This window comes from Pteronotus mesoamericanus, unplaced genomic scaffold (assembly GCF_021234165.1).
Source record: "Pteronotus mesoamericanus isolate MK-2021 breed Mesoamerican mustached bat unplaced genomic scaffold, CSHL_Meso_final contig_94, whole genome shotgun sequence".
Taxonomy (NCBI): Eukaryota; Metazoa; Chordata; class Mammalia; order Chiroptera; family Mormoopidae; genus Pteronotus; species Pteronotus mesoamericanus.
The window spans coordinates 46,886,374-46,908,929 of record NW_026555285.1 but is presented as its reverse complement, the minus strand read 5'-3'; positions in this window follow the sequence as shown (position 1 = coordinate 46,908,929).

Sequence of the window (22,556 nt, the reverse complement as noted above, 5' to 3'; positions counted from 1 at the left end):
TTTAAATGAGTCACATATATTTTAAACAAGTTCTCCATCCATTGACTTTACTGTTTGCATTATCTATGAAGATAAATTAGTCTTCAAATTACTTTTTTTTACAATTGCAACACAGATTAAAATATTATAAATCTAAAGGGAAACAATTATATCGTGTGACTCTGTATTATACTATGAAATCTTACTATCATGTCAAGAAGAAGCCTAAGTAGAATGCTTCCAGAATTAGAGTAATTCTAGACAAATAAACACACAATTATAGAATATTAAAATGCATGCTTCATTATTTTTACTTTCACAGAAACAATATTAATATTTTACTGCTAGACTCAGGTAAATGGCATTTGTTTGCAATATTTAATGTTCAGCTTAAACTAAAATTCCAAGAATTACATTATAGTATATTAATGGGGCACAGGGACTACTTAGCAACATACTGACAAAAATGTTTTTTTTCCTCCCTGGTCCTTCTTCATTAGAAATATTACATTGAGTGTTAGACATATTTAATTATCTCCTTTTCTAGGGTCTCACGTACCTGAATGTAAAGGATGAAACAATAAAGTACATACTTCTCTTAATCTTGCTGCTGCAAAAAAAGAATTAAAAATCAAATTCCAGAATTCTCAAGTGTATCAGAGATTCCTTCTAACAGACAGGAATGTAACCAGTAAACCAAGGCCTTCACAAATATAAGTCTTAAAAAATCCTTCAGAAGTTTCATAACAAAATGCTTTTCCCTGATAACTAAATTTGTCACCTTCCTGCTTCATGATTTTTTTCATTCATATATGGAATCTATATGAACAAAACACTAAACTTTGGATGTTTGGTGACCTTTCTCCTGCCCAGAAAGCCACAGCCACAACTCTGAGGGGAGAGTGAGCTTGGGGCCACCCCCTAACGCCCAGAGTGTGGAGACAGATGCGAGTAGGGGAAGAGACCCGGGGCGCGGCTCTCTCACTAGTGAGCTCTGGGATCCTGGGCAAGTCATCAAACCTTGCAGACCCCTTTCCGCAGCCACAAAATAAGGGACTTCAGGGGTGGGTAGGAAGTAAACAACACTCTTGTCTTGTAATACTCATCTCTTGAAACAAAACTCCCCCTGGATACCACAGTCCCTGGGAGTCACAGCCGGGTTGGCAGGTGTACTCTGGAGGTGAGGAATTTCAGTAAGATAGGTGTCAAGGAGAAACACCTTCCAGTCGCAGGAGGAGGAGCCTGTTAGAGGGAGCCTCCGGTTATGCCTCATTTTACCCTACGACTGGAGACAAGGCAGCCATGGGGAGGCAATTTCTTGCCCTGCTGACACCTCCAACAGGGGACCCAAATTCCACCCCAAGTGGGACGGATCTTGAGTCAAGGCTCCTAGCCTGCGCCCAAGGCTGGAGAACGGAGAGGAAGAAACAAAGGCTTGCCTTCCCCAATCTATCTGAATTTTGCCCCATTGCAGAGTATGTATAGCTGCTGGGCAGACAAGTAGCATATCCACTGCCATAATAATAATAATAATAATAATAATAATAATAATAATAATAATAATAGAAGTAATGTCAAGTTGTTTTCTGATGAAAGTTGGAAGAAAACTGGAAGGGAGCTTGGTGGCTGAGGAAACATTAAGGACATCTGCAATCCAGGGACACATGCACCGCCTGGGTGCTGTAGAAAGGAATGTAAGCCCAGGTCTGTAGCGGGACCCTAGCTGGCCAAGAAGCTGCTGTCTCCAGGTGGCAGCGCAGCAAGGCCGACTCCTGAGAGCCGCCCAAGCCTGCAAGACTGACCATGGAAAAGAAAGGGAAGGGAATGAGAATTGAATTTCAGTTCCTACAGGTTCAAATCCCACACAGCTTATGCCGCTTCAGCTCCTTACCGTTCCTACTGCTTCAGAGTGTTTTCTTTGGCTTCTAACCCCGTAACCCCACTGTGCTCTGCGGGTGCTGGCTACCCTCTTCCTTGATGTACTTTGATAAAGTATGTGCTTGAAGATCAGTGGGCAATGAACTATAGGGTTTTTTTTGGGGGGGGGTTGTTTGTTTGCTTTGGCACCACTTTCCTGAACATTTTTATTACCTAGAGTTTGGCTGCGTTGAACAGGTAAGTTGGAACACATACTGGTATTTTCTCAAAACTCTAGTTTCTTAATAAGGAAAATAGGGCTTATGGTAATAGCTACTGAGAGACATTTTTCCATGGACACGGGGGACGATCTCCATGAATGGTGCTGGCTTGGCAAACTGCCTGACATAGACCAGATACTCAATCAACGCTCATCGCTGCCATCGCTGGACCCGCCGCAGCCCCCTGGCACACTCCAGGACCCTTCCTGTTAATTAAGTGGCAGAACGAGCTATTCACTGAAGGCACGTAGTGAAAAGGGCCTAGGAAAGGAAGTTCATGCGTAGTTGAAGAACCATTTTTATTCATCAGTTTCCCTTTTATTTTCCATGGAATCTCTGTCAAGACACCAACAAATTCCAACAGTGGCCAGTGAATATCCTCTTCAGCACCACTCACTCTCCAACATTGACATAATTTTTGCATGGTTAAGTAACTGGCTGAGAAGGAGGCAGAAGGAAAATCCCATGAAAATGTCTGCAGTTCAGACACGCAGTTTTAAGAATGCATTATTTCCTTGCCATGAGTGCTTGGGAAAAAAGGCTCAGACCAATGCAATAGGGAGTACTCTCGGTGAGATCATGCAGAAACAAGTCCCAATTAATAAAATTAAAAATTTAACATCCTTTTACGATGAATACTCTCAACGAAGTGGGACCAAAAGAAACATCTCAACATAATAAGGACTATATAAGCCCACTCCACATCATAGTCAATGGTAAAAGCTGAAAGATTTTTCTCTAAAATCAGGAACAAGACAAGCATGCCTGTTGTCCCCATTTCTATTCAGCGTAACATTGGAAGTCCTAGGCTCAACATGGATGGGACTTAAATGTGAGACCTGACACCATGATCTCCTTCATAGGCAGAAGCTACTGAACAAAACAAACTGATGAACAAAATAAAATCAGATGCATGGATACATGGAACAGACTGACAGATCTCAGAGGGGAGCGAGGCGGAGGGGAGGTTGGCAGAGATTAGCCAAGGAACATATATGTATACATGCAAAGCCCATGGACTCAGACAATAGCGTGGCGAAGGCCAGGTGGGGGAAGGGCTGGGTGGGCATCTGTAATAGTGTCAACAATAAACAAACAAACAAACAAATCAGTCCTTTTCTTTCTTTACTAAAAGCAAACAAACAAACAAAAATACTTGTAGAAGAAAATACAGGCAGTAAACTCTTAGCAAACTTTGATGGTGCCCTTAGCAAACTTTGATGTTGCTCTTAGCATTACATAGCTTTTTGGATATGTCTCCTTGGGCAAGAGAAACAAAAATAAAGGGACAAACAAATGTGATGTCACTAAACTAAAATTTTTTTGCACAGCGAAGGAAGCCATCAACAAAATGAAAAGACAACCTACTGGACAGAAGAGGTCCTCACAAATGATACATCTAGTAAGGGGTTAATATCCTAACTACATAATGAACTCATACAACTTAACAGCAAGGAAAACCAAACAATCTAATTGAAAATGGGCAGAGGACCTGAATAGACATTTCTCCCCAGAAGACATACAGTGGACAACAGACATATGAAGAGATGCTCAACGTAACTGATCCTTAGGGAGATGCAAATTGAAACAACGTGAGATATTACTTTACAACGGTTAGAATGGCTTTCATCAATGAATCAACAAATAAAAAGTGTTAGGAGGGTATGGAGAAAAGGGAACCTTTGTACATTGTTGGTGGGATGTAAATTATTTCAGCCACTATGCAAAACAGCACAGAGATTCCTCCAACAATTAAAAACAGAGCTGCCATATAACCCAGCAACTCCACTTTTGGTATTTACCTGAAGAAAACAAAAACACTAATTCGAAAAGATATAAGCACTTCTATGTTCATTGCAGCATTACCAGTAATAGCCAAGATATCGAAGAAACCTAGATATCCATTAATAGATGAATGGATATATACACACAGTGCAATGTTATTCAGCAATAGAAAATAAAGAATAAAATCTTGCCATCTGCAACAACGTCAATGGATCGAGAGGGTGTTATTCTAAGCAAAATAAGTCAGACAGAGAAAGACAAATGCTGTCTGGTTTCACTTCTGTGAGGAATCCAAAAAACAAAACTGAATAATCATTACAAGACAGAAACAGACACACAGCTGCGGAGAACATGCGATGGTTGCCACGGAGGAGTTGTCCAGAGCAGGGGATGGGAAACTATGGCTCGTGGGCCAAACTGAGACTGCCAGGCATTTTGGAAAGTCATGTTTTATTGGAATTCACCCACTTGTTTGCACACTGTCTGCGCTGTTCACACACTATAATGTCAGGGTTGAGTAGCTGAGACAGAGGCTATAAGGGTAACCCACAAAGCTAAAAATATTTCCTATCTGGCCCTTCTCAGAAAATGCTGGCCAACTCCTGTTCAGATCATGAAAGTCTTTCTGATCATAAGGTTGTATCTTTTAACAAACAAACAAAATTCCAATGAGCAAAAAATTTAATCAACAAAACACGATCACTTTTGTGATCAGTCCCATTGACTCACAGATAAAATTAACAAAACCAGGAACCAGGATATATACCCAGGAAAAATGAGAAAGGAACTCAACTGAAGAGCAAGTAGTGTTTTGTGTTTCTCTATTAAGGAAGAGACTGTCATAAAATCACGCTGTACGAAGGCTATGTCCATACTTTTCAAACTAGAACATTTAATTGTGATAAGTGATTTTTTTAAATGCTATTTTTCTGTAAATTGAATTAGAATGATTTATTGTGTATCATTCCCTGTCGAACATTTTTATAATCTTCCCGGGCTTTTCCATTTTCTTCTTGCCTCAGTATAAGCCTTACCTTCCCACAGGTGTGAGCTCCGTCAATGGCTCCCTCCCTCCAAACTCCCAAAGCACTTACTCCACTTACTTGAGTGAATTAGGGAAGTGAAGCTCTTCATCCCCGTCATCAAGCCTGGAGAGCTGTTCCGTTTTACTTGAAACACCAACAAAGACAAAAACACATCATTAGAGGTTTCTGACAAGGAACAGTGACACGACTCAATTTACCTCAACAACAAGATCAAAGTATACAGGGTGGGGCAAATGTAGGTTTACAGTTGTTCATATGGAAAAACAACACAATAATTAATAAATAATAATACAAGAATAAACGCTGCATGTTACAACTGTAAACCTGTATAGTAAACATGACTTAGCTTACTGGAAGTCCTAACTTTTTAGAAATAATTTTAGATCATTGCACAGAAATTTCTGTGTTGCCATGGATAATTCTGAGACTGAATTTCTCCACCCCACACCCTCTCGGTATACACCTCACCTTTCATCGGTGGTTCCATCACAGATTACTGATGTCACTTCATTTGGGTCATTTCTAAGGAGTTAAAAGCATATGTAATCAGACTCCCAGTGACTTCCTGGATTACATTTTTGTTTGAAATTAGTTTCAAGTAGTCTTCAGTTGGTACACTGGTTGAACTCTCAAAACTATTTCTAAATTAGTCATTTGAAAACCATCATTTCAATTTCCCCTCAAAATTGGGCTTCATGGTGTTGCAATGAATATCTCAGGTCTGTCAAAAATCCTAATGAATGAAGACAAAGACAATTCTTTACTGTTAAGTCCAACCCTCAGGTACAGCTGCATGGAGGTTGAATTTACTTCAAAATTCAACTTCTGTTTACGGGTTCTCACTGTTCTAACCTCCTCTAATTTCCTGATTACCAAGTCCCTTCACAGCCTTCTTACTCTTCATGTATCATGAATGTCTTTTCTGCTCCTTAACTGGGTTCAAATAACTGCAAGCCTGGGTCAAGGGCCCCCTCCAATGCCAGGGCGATTTTATGTTTGTGACTCGGCTCTAGGTGGTAACAGAGCTCTGGAGGGTGAGCGGCAGAGCCAAGGTCTACCGGCTCCGCTTGCCTCTGTTGAGAGCTCCACGGCTTCCCGCCCACCATTACTCCTCCTTACAGCAAGTGGGATGCCCTCCTCTCCTGGCACACTCTAAGGAGTCCCAACGCAGACATGCGGCTGGTTTCCTAAGGGACTGCTACTTACTCAAGGTCACAAACAGACGAGGAGTCGGAAGGCTCCCCCTCCTGTGACCCGCTCTTCTTTTTTCCACATAGGCCCCAAAAGAAAGTTACCTACAGAAGCTAACAGTCTCTTAAGGAAACCTCTTATTACCATAGATGCCCCCAATACCTTTCACCGCAAAGATCGGTCAACTCAACTCACCCCTTGTTGTCATTGTTGTCAAAGGACCCTACAGAGACATCCATCACTCAGCTAAAGAGTCAAAAAACATACAGAAAGTCAAGTCAGACATTTTGGAAAGCAATCAAGTCCTTTTTCCTCGTAGAATTTCAGGACATGAAAAGTAAAATCATGAGGAAACATGACAGAAACTGAAGAAACAGTTTCAGGGTGTATAGCATCAGGGTTGCTGAGACAGGCTCTGCTCTATGTGTGGGTACCCACAGGGAAGAAGGGAGGAAGGAGGGGGAGTGGAGCACTCAGAATCAATTTGGGAAACATGAAAGGGAAGGAGACTGCAGGGATGGGGGAAGAATCCCAGTAACGGCCAATGAAGGGGTACGGAAAAATAAAAGAAAATGCCAGAACAATGAGTATTGCAATGCCAAGGGCTCGTTAGAGAAGAAACAAGAGGGGAGGTCAAGGATGGCCAAAATAATGTTTACAAGGTTTTTCTGAACTGAAAGTAGAACGTGTGTTCAGAATGATTTTCTTTTTTTCTCTGAATTCATCTCAAAAAAAGGTGTCTGATTATATGATCCAAAAATAAAACTCCCCACCACTGGGTTGGATAATTTAATCTTTCTGCAACTGAATTTTCTCATCTATTAAATAAGACACACGAAAATGCACTTTACATCTGTCAGCTTCATAAAATCGTGCTGCATAGTCATTTTACAAATGCTATTGGCTTTCTTAAGGCAGCCTGCCCTCCCCGCCAAATGTTATGCCAAAAAAACTAGCACGCAACAACATAAAATGATACCTATTTAAATTTCAAAAACACTGAAGGATTCTCATTCAAGCAACAGCCTACCCTAACATCCTGAGGACTCGAACTTGTGGACAGACTGAGGGAAAGGGCTGCCTGGGCTCTGTGGGAGGGAGAATTTTAAATTCTGCTCTTGCTTTTCCCCTGAGTTGCTTGGAGACAGTCACTGCCTTTCTCAGGGTGCAATTAGGGAAGCATTAGGTGAGCTGCCAAAAGCAGGAAAGGCTCGGAGCGCGGGCCTCAGGCCTGCACCCCTCGTCCCCACCGATGTCCTCGGCCCCGGGGGCGGGCTGGGCACCCTGCCTCCCCCAGCGCTGCTTTGCCCAGGAGCCTGGCGTGAGGACCCTGACCAGGGAGGGGCCCAGTCCCAGCGTTTCGTGGTCCCTGAGACTCTCCCGTCCTGGGCTTATCACCTCCTCCTATTTTAAACTTGCCGAGAAAAACACACTTCTGGTCCTAGCTTTCAAAGAGAGTGACTTATATAACACCTCACCCAAGCCAGGACGCTTTTTTCTGAAAGGGAAAGGGTACGCTATTAATAATTATGCTGAGACAGCTGCCCCAGATTGTCTTGAGGAGGGTGATGTCAGCCCTTCCCTGACACAGGTTAGCAGGCAAGAGGGGCCACAAGGAGCGTGAGCTCGCAAGTCAAATAATCAGACGCCCGAGGAGCACAGCACTGGGAAAAGACGGGCAAGAAGCTGCCCACCGCAAGCCACCTGACGCAGAACGTGTGACAAAGGTTTTTAAGACGAGCAGGAGAAATACACCGAGAGACGTAGAGAAACGCCCGCAGAAGAGACTCGGAAAGAACAGAGAGAGAAGGCGCCAAAAAGGCGCCAACTGATATGAAGGGTAAAAAGGGACATCTGACATCTGGATTACAGACCTCTAAGAGGAAATGAAAAAAAGAAAACGGGAAAGAGGAAATATTTAAAAAACAATAAGGGTATGTTTTTTCCAGAATTAAAGAAAGACTGTGACAGCAGTGATACTCCGTCTAACAGACATCCAAATGGCCAGGCCATTTGTGCGCCAGGCCTTGTCCTGAGGCTTTACAAACATCACTTCAGCTGGTCATGTTACGGCCTTCAGGGCAGTCGCTGTCACTTTATTTTAACCAAATCCCAGCTCTTGAATATTCCTGTATGTCTAACGTCCCTCAGGCCGACTTGAAAGCCACTAATCTCACTACTACAAACCCCTGTGTGACCTCCACCGCGGTCATTACCAACGTTCAGATGTTGATGGAAACGGGGCAGCTGAAGCCCTGGTCGTGGCCGCCTCTGGAGAATGGTCGCCACTCCTCGACCAAGTGTCCCCGTGAGGGCCACCAGCTGCCCCTAGAGAAGTTTAAAGTGACTGTGACTTTGTATGTTATTACTGGCGCACTGCCGGAGCTGTAGTGTTTTTAAGGAAATGACAGGCATAAATAACATTTTAAATTGTGAGGTGGCCAAAATTAATTTCTGTTCATTATGAAAAAAGCACCCTTACATCCCCTATTCTATTAACTGAGGCTGAGAATTACGCTTGAAGTTCAGCGACTTGGAGTGTTGCCACTCACCTGTTATTATTTTGAGGCACAAACCAGTGACACTCGGGGTTCCTCTCTAACCCCGAGTTTGCATGGTCATGTCTACGGTCAGTTCTAAGAGAAGGAAAATCACGCGAGAATTTTATATTCCAAGTGTTCAAAACACATGATATCCCCCCAGTTAGAAAGTCACACATGGGCTTATCAGGTATGGATCAGCATTTCCAAAGTCTCGAATATGCAAATGTAAAATCTACAATCCTGTGTGATTTAATCCATCTTAGGAAACATAGTCCGTATTTGCCCTTAGTATTTTAGTTCAAGAACTAGAAGAAAATGTTTTTTGATTGTTCAATACAATTTAAGTTGAGCTCGAGTACAGAACGCTTTAAAGATTGTCCGCTTGCCCTATAGGACCCAGGAAGTAAAACAAAAGCCACTTCAGACCAATTTTACCATAACCATAAATAGCCATAATGATTTACGGTATTTCCATGGAAATATGCTGTACGATAGATCAAAGGAGAGGAAGGCAGAGAATGCACCCCCACCCCCCACCCCCCCCATCTCAGAGAGCAGGCTCCTGTCAGGCAAGAAGACTGGAAGTCACTGGAGAATAAAAAACATGGCCAAGGTAACAAGTAGTAGCATTACGTCCGCACTGAGGCAGCAAGAGATGTGCCACAAGCTCTTAAATTCTGGAAAGGAGAGAAAGATGAAAACACAGCGAAAGGGACTGCTTTCAAAAACAGACGAGTTTGGGCACAAACGCTGAGCGCGGGGCTCGGGGCCCAGCCGCCTGTAATTCCGCACCTTCAAGGGACACCCGCTCATACGCAGGGGGAGCAGGGGTCCCAAAGCTCCAAAGTGTTTGTTCCAGAAAGGTGGCCCTGCGAACCCGGGCGGGTGGGCTGAGGGAGAGCTAATTTCTGGAGCCCCCCTCCAGGTAAGCCCCGGGTCCCCTTACGTGTAAGCAAGGCTGCTTCCGCTGAGGCGTTGGGGCTCGGAAGGGGCTGGGGCCCGGAGTCCAGGGGGACGCAGGGGGGCTCTGATCCTGTGGCTTTGGTACAACTTTTCCTCAGAGGGAGCAAACGTTCCTGGAGATCCTGGAGCAGTTTTCTCTCCTGCTGCCTTTCTGGGTAATGCCTTTTTCTTTCTTTTTTTTCATTAAAAAAAAATTTTTTTTTTAAATTTCTGCAAACCAAGGATGTTAATTCTAACCTTGGCCCAATTCCTGGGAAGCAGCAGGTTCCATCTATCTGGTCCTACGCTGGCCTAGTGCTCCCCACGCCAACCCCGCCTTCCCTGAGAGCGTGGGGGTCCTGGGAGGTGCCTGGGAGAGGACGGGAACGTGAGTTAGCGGTTTCCACAGCTAAGCACAGGGCGAAACATCCTGTCTACGCCCCCAAAGCCCCTCTTCCTGCCCCTTCTCCCCCCTTGCGCCCCCCACCCACCTCTAAAACGTTACCCTCCCCCGACTCTCCATGAGGATGAGAGCAGAAAGGGCAGCGTCGGCCAACACGGAGGACAAACGTTGAGATGGGACGTCCTTGTCTAGAGACTCCCACGCTAGGTCTTCACCTTGCGCTGGTAACAGGCCAGAACTGGAATAAGAACTCCTGCGTCCATGGCAACCCCCGACAAAAGGTTCCAGGTGGTTCTGAGGTTGTAGTAGAGCGAGGAATACACCAGAGCACAGGGGCGTGGGAACAGACACTGTCTTAAACGGGGAGAAGAACCAGCTGGTCTTTGATATTGCAGAGAGGGAGCTGGGCATTTCTCCCATGTGCCAGGCAAAGAGGGAGCCTGTGGGGCAGGGGAGCCTGACCGCTGTCCCTGGGATGCCCCTGACCAGTTCCAAGGATGCTCAAGGACTCGCTCCGGTCCCCTGCGTCCTTCCTCAGCAAACTTGGGCAGACCATCTGTCCGCCGTGTTCTCCCCAGGAGAAGAAGGAAGCGGACTTGGATGGAGCTGGGAAGAGGGGAAGACCAGCCAGTCAGAAGAGGAGGAAGTGTCCCAGGCAGCAGAGGAGGCAGGCCACTGCAGCCCGCAAGGACAAGGGTGTCGCCCTGGCAACCAGGGCAAAGTGAAGTGCTTGGCAACCCAGCTGCAGGCCAAGTTTGAAGACAATGCTCCCCGACGGTCCACTGGCATGAAGGAGACAGCGCTCAGGAATGAAGGGCTTCCCACGGGTCTTGGGAGGCAGCCACACATGCAATTTTTTTTTTTTATTTGCCAGAAGTGGGTCTACATGATGGAGAGACTCCAGGCTTGACGATGAGGATGAAGCCCTTGACTTCCCTAATCCATCTGAGTACGTTTGAAGTTGCCAGAAGCAAGAGGGGCCGGGAGGTCAAATATACGGTGACAGAAGATCTGACTTTGGATGTTAGACATGCAATGCAATATACAGATGATACATTATAGAATTGTACACTTGAAATCTATGTAATTGTGTTAACCAATGTCACTCCTACCTGCACAATATATATTGTCCGGAGGACAACTACTGATTTGTAATAAAGTCACAGGCTGAAGAAAATAGACCACTGTGTTCCTATAATATAGAGCAAGTGAGAAGTTAAACTTTAACCTCCTTAAAGCCCCATATGAAAGCGTTGTATTCATTTACCTCTCTTTTATGTGACCAGCCTTTTTCCACTCTGTCATATTGACGGTTCATTTATCAGCATAATATGTCTTATTATATTTAAGCACATGTATCTCTTTATATCAAACAACATGTTTGGAATAATATTAAAGTTTTGAAAACAGGTCAGCATAAATTTGTATCGAAGCATATCATCGGAACTTATGTATAACTATTCATTTCTTTGCTTTTTTTGTTTCTTTTTTCTCCCTTTTTTACGAATGTCTTCATATACGGGTGCTTGGATTATGTAGGAGTTCTTCTCAAAAGTGGGCCTGCTGGATCGGAGGACATGTGCCTCTAAGGTACAAAGCGTAACGATAAAACAAACACCCTTGCACCCATGACCTCACATGGCAGGAAAAGATTTCTAAGCCTGTGGAAGCTCCTGAGGTTCCTCTCCGATCTGTTCTCCCTGATCTGTAGAGGCGCCCACTCTTCTGAAGGTTATGTGTGCAGTCCAGATGGATTAAGATAGCTGGTAGATAGATAGATAGATACTTACATACATACATATACTGCCAGACAGATATTTACCTAAACTATATTATTCTGTTATGTTTATTTTCAAGCTTTATAAAAATGGGTATCATGATGCAGTGGTATTTACCTTGAAGCAAATGTTGATCACTAAAGACCACTCAATAAATATTAATTGGCATAGTTTACAAATATTTTATTCTATAACATATCTAAATAACATTCTGTGTCAGTAAATATGAGAGGCTTTTTGATTGAAAAGAAGTGAAAGACTAGGCTAATTGTAAATGTGTTTTATATATCCACATTATTTTGCAGTGGCATGAGACTGTACAGATATGTAGAAATAGGTTATTTCGGCAAGAGAAACTTTCACAATTGCGTTTCCTGTAGTCACATAGATATCTTAATGGCTGTATTACCAGTTTGTTTCACCAGGTGGAGATTTGAGGCATCATAATAACAAACGCCTTCAGAAAGGAACAATCACTTGGTATTTTGAGAAAATAATTATTCATGGAAGAGAATCTATCGCTTGTAAGATGTCCTCTTAAAGGTTATGTCTCCCATGTAATGAATTGTCAGCTCCAGGGAGAAAGGCTTGCTGGGGAAGACAGTGTTTAGTTTATTAGTTAAAAGCAGGCCACCAGTGAACTGAGTGGACCCTTTTGTTTATTGATCTGCTCATTTGTTCATTTTTTCATCCACTGACCCCGCGCTTATCAAGCCCCTCGTGTGCCCACACTGTTCAGCATTAGACATACATAAATAAGGAGGACCCCTCTCCCACAGAGCTCGCAGCCTCAGCAGGGAGGGAGACCAGCCTGTAAGCGATCAATTAGAACGCATTGGGGCCAAACCTTTGAGCGGGTGAGCACATGGGTGCTGGTGGCTACCTCTCCCTGGGTGAGTTTGAAAGGATGAATGATTCCGAGACCGTCAAGGGCAGGGAGGACGCCCGAGCCACAATACAGGCAAACCTGGGGGCGGCCTGCACCACGTGAGTCCGTGTGGGGCGGGCGGAGGAGAGACCTGTAGGCGGCGTGGGGAAGGCAGAATAGGCTGGGGACCGAGGGGAGGAAGGAATGTCCTAGAGAGCGCGAGGCAAGTGCTGTGGCGGTCAGAATGAACAGCTGACATGACTATGAGAAATTTAAAAGAATTTTCATAAAACATCCCCACTGCGTATCTTAGATGGGAAACTGTCTTCCCGCCTGCTCCTCCTTCCTGCAATCTCACCCCTTTCTCTGCGTACGCTGGGGTGTGAACGAGTTCTCCCTGTCCAATGACTCAGTGCGGGTTTGTGCCGACTTGTATTAGATTTCCTGTAAAAGTAAGAAACTGGTATGTGTTTCTCTCTCTCTCTCTCTCTCTCTCTCTCTCTCTCTCTCTCTCTCTCTCTCTCTCTCTCTCTCTCTCTCTCTCTCTCTCTCTCTCTCCCCCCCCCTTTCATCCATAGACATAGGGATAAGGGGACAGGAAAAAAAAAAGTGTAGTGTCTTTTGTAGAAAATTACAACTAAGATATGGAATGACTATACATTAAGGGGAGAAACAATCTCACACTTTTCCCAGACCCCACGAAGCTGCAATACCTTTGGCACCTCCCATGTGCTGAGAAGGATACTCTCTCTCTGGTATTCTTGCCAAAAAAGACGCGACCTCAATCTAATCATGGGAAAATAGCACACAAACCCCACCTGAGGGCCATCCTACAAAGCACCTGACCAGCACCCCCAAAGCTGTGAAGGCGCTGAAGGAGGAAGCCTGGGGAGCTCTCCCAGGCCGGAGGAAACTATGGAGACATAGTAACTAAGTGTGTCCCTCCCAGCTGGATCCTGGGCGGAGAGGAGGGGAAGAAAAAAGACGCTGGAAGGAAAACTAATGAAATACCAATTAGGCCTGTAGTTTAATCAATAGTATTGTGCCAAGTCTAATTTTCTGGTTTTGATAACTATGGCTGTGTAATTGTTCAGATTAGCGGAGGCTGAAGAATGAAGGGCATGCCTGAATTCTATATACTATTTTTAAAAGCTTTTCTATAAATCTAAAATTATTTAAAAGGTTTATTGTTTAAGCGTCTGGTTCAAGCCTGAGCGCTAGTGTTTGTTAGTTCGGAGACTTATCTGGGCCTTGCTTTCCTCACTAACAGGCCGCAGGACCGCGGACGGACCGTGTCCGAAAGCAGGAATCCCGACAAGAGTCGTGAATGGTGTTTGCAGGGACATCAGCGGTTCAAGTTTGCAGTTTCAGGCAAAATACTGCAGGTCTGGAGAAACGTTCCCAGCTCGTTAGGGGGTAAGAAACTGCTTTAATAGATACTATGCCAAGAGGAAATTTACTCTCCCAAAAGCATAGCTACAGAAAGAGAATTTTAGTCCGGAAGAAAACATAAAAATAGAATATTACCCATTAAAGATTAGTGGAATTAAGAGGGATCATGGTGTTTCAAAGTTTTATTTATGTCTTCATCGTCTCTTTAGGATTGAAAACACATCAGCCAAAAACATGTTTTTAATGGTTGTACTTCTAATGGATAAGCCTATTGTTGAAATTCACCACCAGAAATGTCCCAGGAATGTTTAGGCGGTTAGAAAACAAATCCACTTGGCAGCGTTCATTTCCCTTGATACCCTCCCACACACCCACACATGCATCTCCTTTGACCACTGCGGACCTTCCCTGCTTCCCCTTCCAACGGCAGCCCCTCCCTGTTCTCATTCTCCTGGAGGCCCTTCACTCCTGCGGACACTGTATCTAATTCAAGCCGGGATCTGAGCCCAAGGATCCGAGCGCCTCACACCAGAAGGGACCCCATTTTCATCGCGCCTTCCAAGTCCCGCAAGGTTGCCAAGTCGCTGATCATCAGAAAGTTTCCTCCTCTTTACCATCCCCGCTTGTCTCTGTTACACGGTTCTACTCATGAAGAGTCTCCCCCGGTGCAACCAACAGGTGTTTTTAATACCTTGCCCCACCTGACAGATTTTCACAGGGCTATATAGGTAGTTAAGGGTTTTACGTCTCCTGAGGATTTTCTGCGATCCAACCTCTGTAGAGGAGAAACCACCCAGACAACACCCTGAGCCCATGTCGAATGATTTTCTTTCAGAACAACTGGCAAAACCTCTTCACAGGCCAGCCTGGGGAGCACCCACAGCCCTGTGCCCCAGGGAAGGCACAGGCGTGCAGCATCACTCAGCGTCCTTGCGGGGGGCGGGCGGGAGGAAATTACAGGTAATGGGGTGAAGTCAGCGCTTGCTGGGCTGGCCGGCGCCTGGGGCTCTCTCTCTGCTCAGTTGCTCATGGTAGCTGTCTATGCAAAGGTGGCTCCTTTGCTGCCCGGCCTTGATCCTCCCAGGGAGCGCCTTAACTTTTTAAGGTCCAAATCACACCCATTTATCTTGAATATTTAGAAAAACGGTGGTCCTAATTTCTGGTAAAAACATTGGCGAGTTATTTAACATCTTGTAACACTTTAAGAATAACCAGTATATGGCCTCACAGGTACTTCTTCATGGAAATTAATTCTGCGTGTTATTTTCAGGGCCCAGGTTAACCCAGCTGGATCTAGTTGCTCCTTCTTGTCCTCTGTCCTCTCCTCCCGCTGGCCCCCCGGGACCAGCGGCAGGGGCCCTGGCCCCGCGGGCTTCTAGCCCCCCCCCAACCCCGCCAGTCCCCAGCCCTGCTGCTGCGATGCCTAGCAGGTTGGCCTTTTAGATTCTTCCAGACATCCTGCATTGCCTGTGCAACTTCTGCATAAAATCAACAGACTGCTGTGGGTTTTCGCAGTTACCACCCTCTCTCAAACTCTAGAAAACAAACCCCCTGAAAGTGAATTTTGCACTAAAAAATTGTTTTTAAATGAGAGGAAAAAAAAGCCTCTTCTTTCACTTGAGTTGTGTCTTATGGGATGGGTCATATAAGTAATGGAACTTTGGGCAGTTTATCCCAGCAGAATAAACGTATCCTGCATTCTATCTGTTACTTATTCCCCTACATCCCAGGCTGGACAGGGGTGCCCAAACTGAAACGTGGTCTTAGGAATCTGGGAAGTCAGTTTTCCTCTTCAAAAGCTTCCTTTAGTCCTAAACCAGATTTTAAAATATGGGAAAATTGACTTAACATCACTCATTAGTGACGTTCTTCTTTGGATTCAGATAACTTTCAAACCACCATTAGCTATGAACGTCATCTTTTGATTCCTGAGGATCCATCGGTTCTTAAACAGCTAGGTCAAGCAAACATCCGGGCCATAATGCTATTTTTCACAACGCGGAGCGAGGAACCCAGAGCAAGTTCCTGCTGCTTCTCCTATTTTAGTAAAAACTTTTCCTGTAATATCTCAGACTTGAAATTTAAATATTTTTTCCTGATATGCAAATGCCAAAGCTTAAAGTAACGGATGCGGGGCGGGGACCATGTTACTGACGGAAAACACAGCACCAACGCAACAGAATTTTCCTTTCAGAACGGACAGCCGCAAGCGGCCCAAGTTCGACCTGCATAAAACACCACTCTGCTTCGATCTGCTCGAACACGAGGCTCCCGTGGGAACCCTCCACGGCGGGGACTGTGCTGGGGGACGACAACATCTGGACCCGGAGCCGTTAGAGTGGAAACAGATGGCGACTCCGTGGAGGGAGAGCCGCTCACCCCACGATTCTCCCGTCGTTTTCCCAATAATGAGAAACAACTAGGAAAACAAAGGAATCGTTCAGATGGCTCCCTCTCGTTCGCTTCAAAAATATTTCATAGCTCTAGAACTGTCCAGAGAAATTGTCCGTTTGTGTCACAGGAGGCCAATCAAAGTATCGATAAAGCTCACGTTGTCTTTATGCCAGAAATAGATCATTGGATTGTAGATGCAGCTGGTGCTTAATGTGCTGACTCCCACCGTCTTCGCCATCCACCTTTAAATGAAGGCAAACAGCTATGGCACAGGCTATTCCATTTATGTATGTATGTATGTTGTTTGTGTGTATATACACACACACACACACAAACTTCGGACTTCAAATGCTGGCTCAGTGGTTCACAAACTGTGCCCTTGGGCAAACATGTTCCTTAACTTGTACCTCACTTGCTTCATCTGTAAAATGGGAATAATACCTTATAGAGAGATGAGGTGAGAATTAAATAAGTGAACTTGATACCTGTAAGCACCTAAAACCATGCCAGCATATAGTGGGCACTCCATAAAGACAAGCTATTTTTGTTTCATTCTCATCTTGCAGTAGACCTTCTTTCAGGTTGACCATTTATAGACTATAAAATTACTATACTTCTTTTTAGAGCCCAGTGTGGCAGGAAATCACGTGTTGCCTCAGGGACCAGGGACCGAAGACCTGCTGTTGGCATCAGGAGATTCTTTTCAGTGCTGTGACAGCCAGTTGTGTGCCCTTGAGCAAGTCCCTACTCTCTGAGCCTCTCGTGGTGCCCGGCTTCTGTGAGACTTCATACACTCCTGCACCTCGGCTGCTACCTAAACTGTACGCAACAGTGGCTCCTGATTATTGGGAAAGATGCGTATCTGTAAGATCCTCTGGGAAATGACTTGTAACGAGCCCTTTAAGATTTTCACAAGTCGTGGCAGTCTACAAAACTCGTAAAATAAATCGAATGAAGAAACAATGCCCATCAGTTCTAGAAGCTGGGTTAAACCAACATGGAGGACTAAATTCTAACTTTGGACTAATCGGTCACCCAAAGATTCCGCGCTGGTTTCTGCTGCCACTAAGCCAAGGCTCCCTGCCTTCAGGGATCTCATGGATTTTGTAAACGAGAAAAACAAAACAATAGGGATTTTTAGGAACTGTGGAAAACTGGATTCCATAGGCCCCACCACAAAGGATTCCAATGAAAACTTCTTGTCCAAAACTGAGCCGTAGGCAAAGTCAATCCTCAGGTAATGAGGCATCAATTTTGGGTTGTTGTTTTTTTTAATTGTAAACCTAACTGAATGAGATTCACCTTAACTGGTGTTTCGTCTTTTTGTTTGCAGTTTTATGCAGTTCTTTGCCAACCCACTCTTACTGCGTTCCTCTAGGCTTATTCAGGATGGCCCTTCCTCTCCCTCCACCACCTCGCGCTGGCGCCGCGGCATCCCCCGCCAGGGAGATGGCCAGCAGCCACTATGGCTTGGAGCTCACAAAAGCTCTGTCCAGTGGGGTAACCGCAGTCACTCAACATCCGTTCAGCAGGTGTTCAGAGCGCACCTACTCTGAGCATAAACCAAGCATCACAAAGGCAGCGAGGCAGGCTTTTCCATTTTTCAGCCCCTATTTCACTATCAGGATTTGGGTTTAGCTAATCAGTTCATCAGCTTCCTTTCTCACTCCCTTTGATAAACTGAAGCCTTCCATTTACCAGGAGCAGAGTGGTGGTTCCTTGTTACTCACAAGGAAAATCAGAGCACATGTGCTTGTAACGTTGCCATTTCTGAGCTTGCTCAAATGTTCCTGCTCAAGTACGGACTGGTGGCTAAATCACACACACAGCTGGCGTTCTCGGTCACATCTGCTGTTTCCTAAATCCCAGGCCTCCCTTGTGTTACTTTGTTGTTCCACTGGAGTTTGTGCTCAAATAACTTCTCAGGACAAGGTATAAAGCAAGGACCCGAGTCTTTGCTTGTCTAACAATGTCTTTATTGGGCTTTCACAAGTAACTGGACTAAGCATAGTTTTCCCCAGGTGAAAGTCATTTCCCTCTGAATTTTGAAGCTATTATACCGCTGCTTCTGGTAAAGCCAGTAACAGTCTGATGCCAGCCTGAGGTTTGCTTCTTGTAGGAGTGTGTGTTCCCCACCCCCACGAGAGCTCTCGGGACTTCCTCTGTATGGCTCATTGGCCTCAAACTTCCAGGTGGCGTGTGGCCTCTTCCATTGCCCCTAATCCCCACTTAGGAGGCCCTTTTTAATGGAAAACTCACATCTTTCATCCTGGACATTTTCACTGTTATTTCTTTAATGTCTTTTCCCCTTGGTTTTCTCTGCTCTTTCTGGATTTCTAATTACTCTCTTATTGGACCCCCTTTGGACTGATCTTCTGTATGTGCGCATGTGCGTGTGTGTGTATTTAATACTCTCACATTTTACATTATTTTTGCTCCAGGTTTTAGATTTCCTCTAACTTAGCTTACAATTTCCTATTAAATATTTCATTCCCAAGGGGTCCTTCCCATTTTCTCATTTTTTTTTAAATAGGCATCGTGTTCCTGTTTAATAAGTGTAACATCATGTCATATATTTTTAGTGATAATTAGTTTTGTGGGGTTTTATATAACTCTTCTCAAATTCCCTGAGTTGTGTTTCCTGGATTATCTTTCTTCATCATACCATAGGCTTTCTCAAATGTATGGTGATTCTCAGCTCTCAGGCTGCTCTTTAAAATGAGACAGGACTAGGAAATCAAAGCACACGTCTGGAACTTGCTGATGATCCTTATTCTAAGGCCTCTCAAATGCCAGAATGCAGATGGCTTTGTGCCGGGACACCAATCCCAACCCCATCTGCCCTAGTCTTCTCAGAAAGATGCTTCAGTGTCTTTAGAAAAGTTCCCTCTGGTCATTTTGCAGGTTGGTTGGTTTTGGTTTTGTCTGTAGTTGAAGACCTAGTTGCGGTGGGTTCCCGCCACCAGTGTTGAGGAGCAGTGAGGGAGGATGACCACCTCATATTCAGATCTTCACTGTGCCTTCATTCTAGTAACCTAGGATCTCCAGTGTCTACAAGGATCTGCCACCCAGGGTCTGTGACCCTCCAAGCACATCCTGGGCGACAACGTCTCCCGCTAAGGGTTCTTCCAGCACTTTTTCTTGTAGCAACTCATTGAAATCACTTAGCCTTTTGTTTTCTCAACTGTTTTTGGTATTGCACCTTTTCTATAATTGTAATTGAGTCCTAAGAGGGAGATGAAGTTATTATGTGTACTCAAGTTCCCATCCTAAACCAGGGGCGAGGGTAAGGATTATCTCATTTTACCTCTGGAAGACGAAGTCTAGTGTGTGTAAGTGACTTGCCTACGATTGCACAGCTAGAAAGAGATGGGCCAGGGTGACACTGGCATGCTTTTGACTATGTGCCAAACTACTTCTTTTTGTCCAAACCATGACTCAGCTGCTATGACCGGGAGGCCTCACATACAACTATAATACTATGTTTCCATCATACTGTAAGATTGAAATACACTGTCATTTGCATATATAAATGACTCAGAAGCTGCACAGACTAAAAACTGTGCAATGTCATTTTACAAGTCATGTCATCCAGAATAAAATGAGAAATCATCAAAGTTGCAAAACAGCAGGTTTCCATTTCGTGAGTCAGGCGGGAGGTGGGTAGAGCATAGAGAGAGAAAGCTGGTAGGAAGGGCTGGATCATCTTTTCGGGCTTGGCACACTGAGTGCCCGCCGCTCTTTCAAATCCACTTTGGAGGTCACAGCCGGGAGCAGCTGCTCCCAAGCGGTGGGCCGATTCCCAGGCATGGGAGTGAATGGAAGAGACCCACTGGGACGGCAGGGGACCACGCTCACTTAGATGCCACTCTCCCATGTGCATTCACTGCTTTTTAAGGGACTGCTGTGTATGGACACGTCAATAGGCTCCAGAGATACTTTCCCCTTCAGCCAGGGTAATATCCCCCAAAGATGAGGCTTTCATTTTTGAAGATTTCCAGAAACTGAAATTCCACAGTATCACATAGGAATACATCCTATTCATAATGGTTTAGGATGCAAAGTGTTAGAATTGTTCTGGTTCGACCAAAAATATAGCAGGAGGGCTTTTTTTTTTTTTTAAGAAAACTATTCCACAGATCCTTATCGAGCTCCTACCTACTGGCAGCCACTGGGACTAGGACCTAAGGACACATACGCAGAGTAGGAAATGGTTTCTAGTAAGTTTAGCATGTATCCACCAAAGACAATGCTGGAGCATCTACTTTTCTGTTTTTCTGAGGTTAGGCCAAATTAGCCATGAAATGTAAAGATTTTCTCTTGGTAAGAGCCACAGAAGACTGGACTAGATAGATCATGAACATACTATGTGCTGGTCTTAGGTCACTGTGCTATTCATTTGGATACATAAGTGCTGGGGAAGAATATAATTTCACAGAACATCCTTCTGTTCGTAGTGTTTTTCTTGACGCTTCACATCCCCTGCAGCTGCTTTGCTCTCAGCCTGACACTGTAGGGAAATTCTCTGTGAAGTCTGACATTAGGGAGTGTGTGCCTTCTGTCCTCAAAGGATGGCACACAAGCCTGGGAACTTGGACGCAGAACAAAGCTTTCTAGCACAATAAACAAAGAAAATGGAAATTAAAAAGTCTGGTTTCCTCTTCTTCGTATCAGCACATCCCAGTTATCAGATGCCACTAAATAATCTACTCCTCCTGTTCTGGGAAGGTAGTTATTGCTAAAGCACTGCCAAAACAAAGTGTGTTTTAATTTTCACTAATAATGGCACAAATGAAATACCAATGCAACAAATGAGAAACTTTTAAAAGCACAGTATTGTGATTTTTTTTTTTTTTTTTTTGGTCCCATCTCATCCCACTCTCTCCCCTGGTCCCTGAAATCTCGCCAGCAGGCTGACATCCTGATAAACATGAAAAGGAAGAGGGAGAACAGCCTAAAAGGCCGGGTAGGTGCAGCAGCTGGGGAGGCCACGGGGAATACGCAGGGCAGCTGAGCAGGTGTACGCAGGTAAGGCTTCAGGTTCAGGGGCAGAGGGCAGACACGCCCTTCTGCGGAGGCTCACGTGGCAGACTTCCAGCGAAGGAGCCCAGCCTCCAGGTCCTTTGGTGTGGCCCTCACTTCCACACAAAGCAAGTTGCAAGACGAGCCCCGACCTCAAGCGGCAGAAAGCTTCCTTTCTTTGGGAAAACCTAATAAAGGCATCTGTCTGTGCCTCTCACCGCAAAAGGGCCGGCTTTCTCCGGAAATTGCTACCCACGGAGGAGACTTGCAAAGGCTTTGATGGCAGAGCGCAGAGTTTGGTAATAAGAGTCAAAACAAGTCCCTGTTCATCCAACTCTGCAGGAGCTCATTCCCCTCCCTGAGCCTCAAATTCTTCATCTGCACAAGGTGGGAGAGTGAATCAGAAAAGAAAAGTGACTCTGAATTTTTCAAAGACTTCTCCCCTCACCGACCTGTGTGGCTCAGGTGGCTGGGCTTCACCCTGCAGAGTCGCCGGTTTGATTCCGGGTTGGGCACATGCCTGGGTTGTGAGGTGGGTCCAGGCTGGGGTAGCCGTGGGAGGCTGCTTATCGGTGCTTTTCTCCCTCTCTTTCTCCCTCCCTTCCCTCTCTCTAACAGTGAATAGACAGAATCTTAAAAAAACAACAAAAACCAAACGTTTCCCGTCTTTATTCTTTCTCCCCATTAAAAAAGATTTAAGCTGTAAGAGCATAATCTAGTCCACCTGCTTTCCAAAAACCCAAGAGTAGTTCACACGCTTCCGGATCAGATCAACAGGATAACGTTATCTTCAGAAATACACACGTCCCAGGTTTGGAACAGCACCCCTGGGCCTCAGCTGCCACGCTGGCCCGGGACGCACAGTCAGCAGCATCCTGGCACTCGACAGGGTCCCCCGCCCCCGCCCCCGGGGGTGCCTCTCAGGAGGCAATATTCTCTTTCCCAAAACGTTTCCGTTTTGCTCAGAAAAATGATGGATGGATGGATACGTCTTCATCTGACTCACTACCTGGGTAACCGGCTTCTTAAGTTCGTTCTCCAGAGCAGAATTAACTCTCCTGATTTTGTCTCAAGT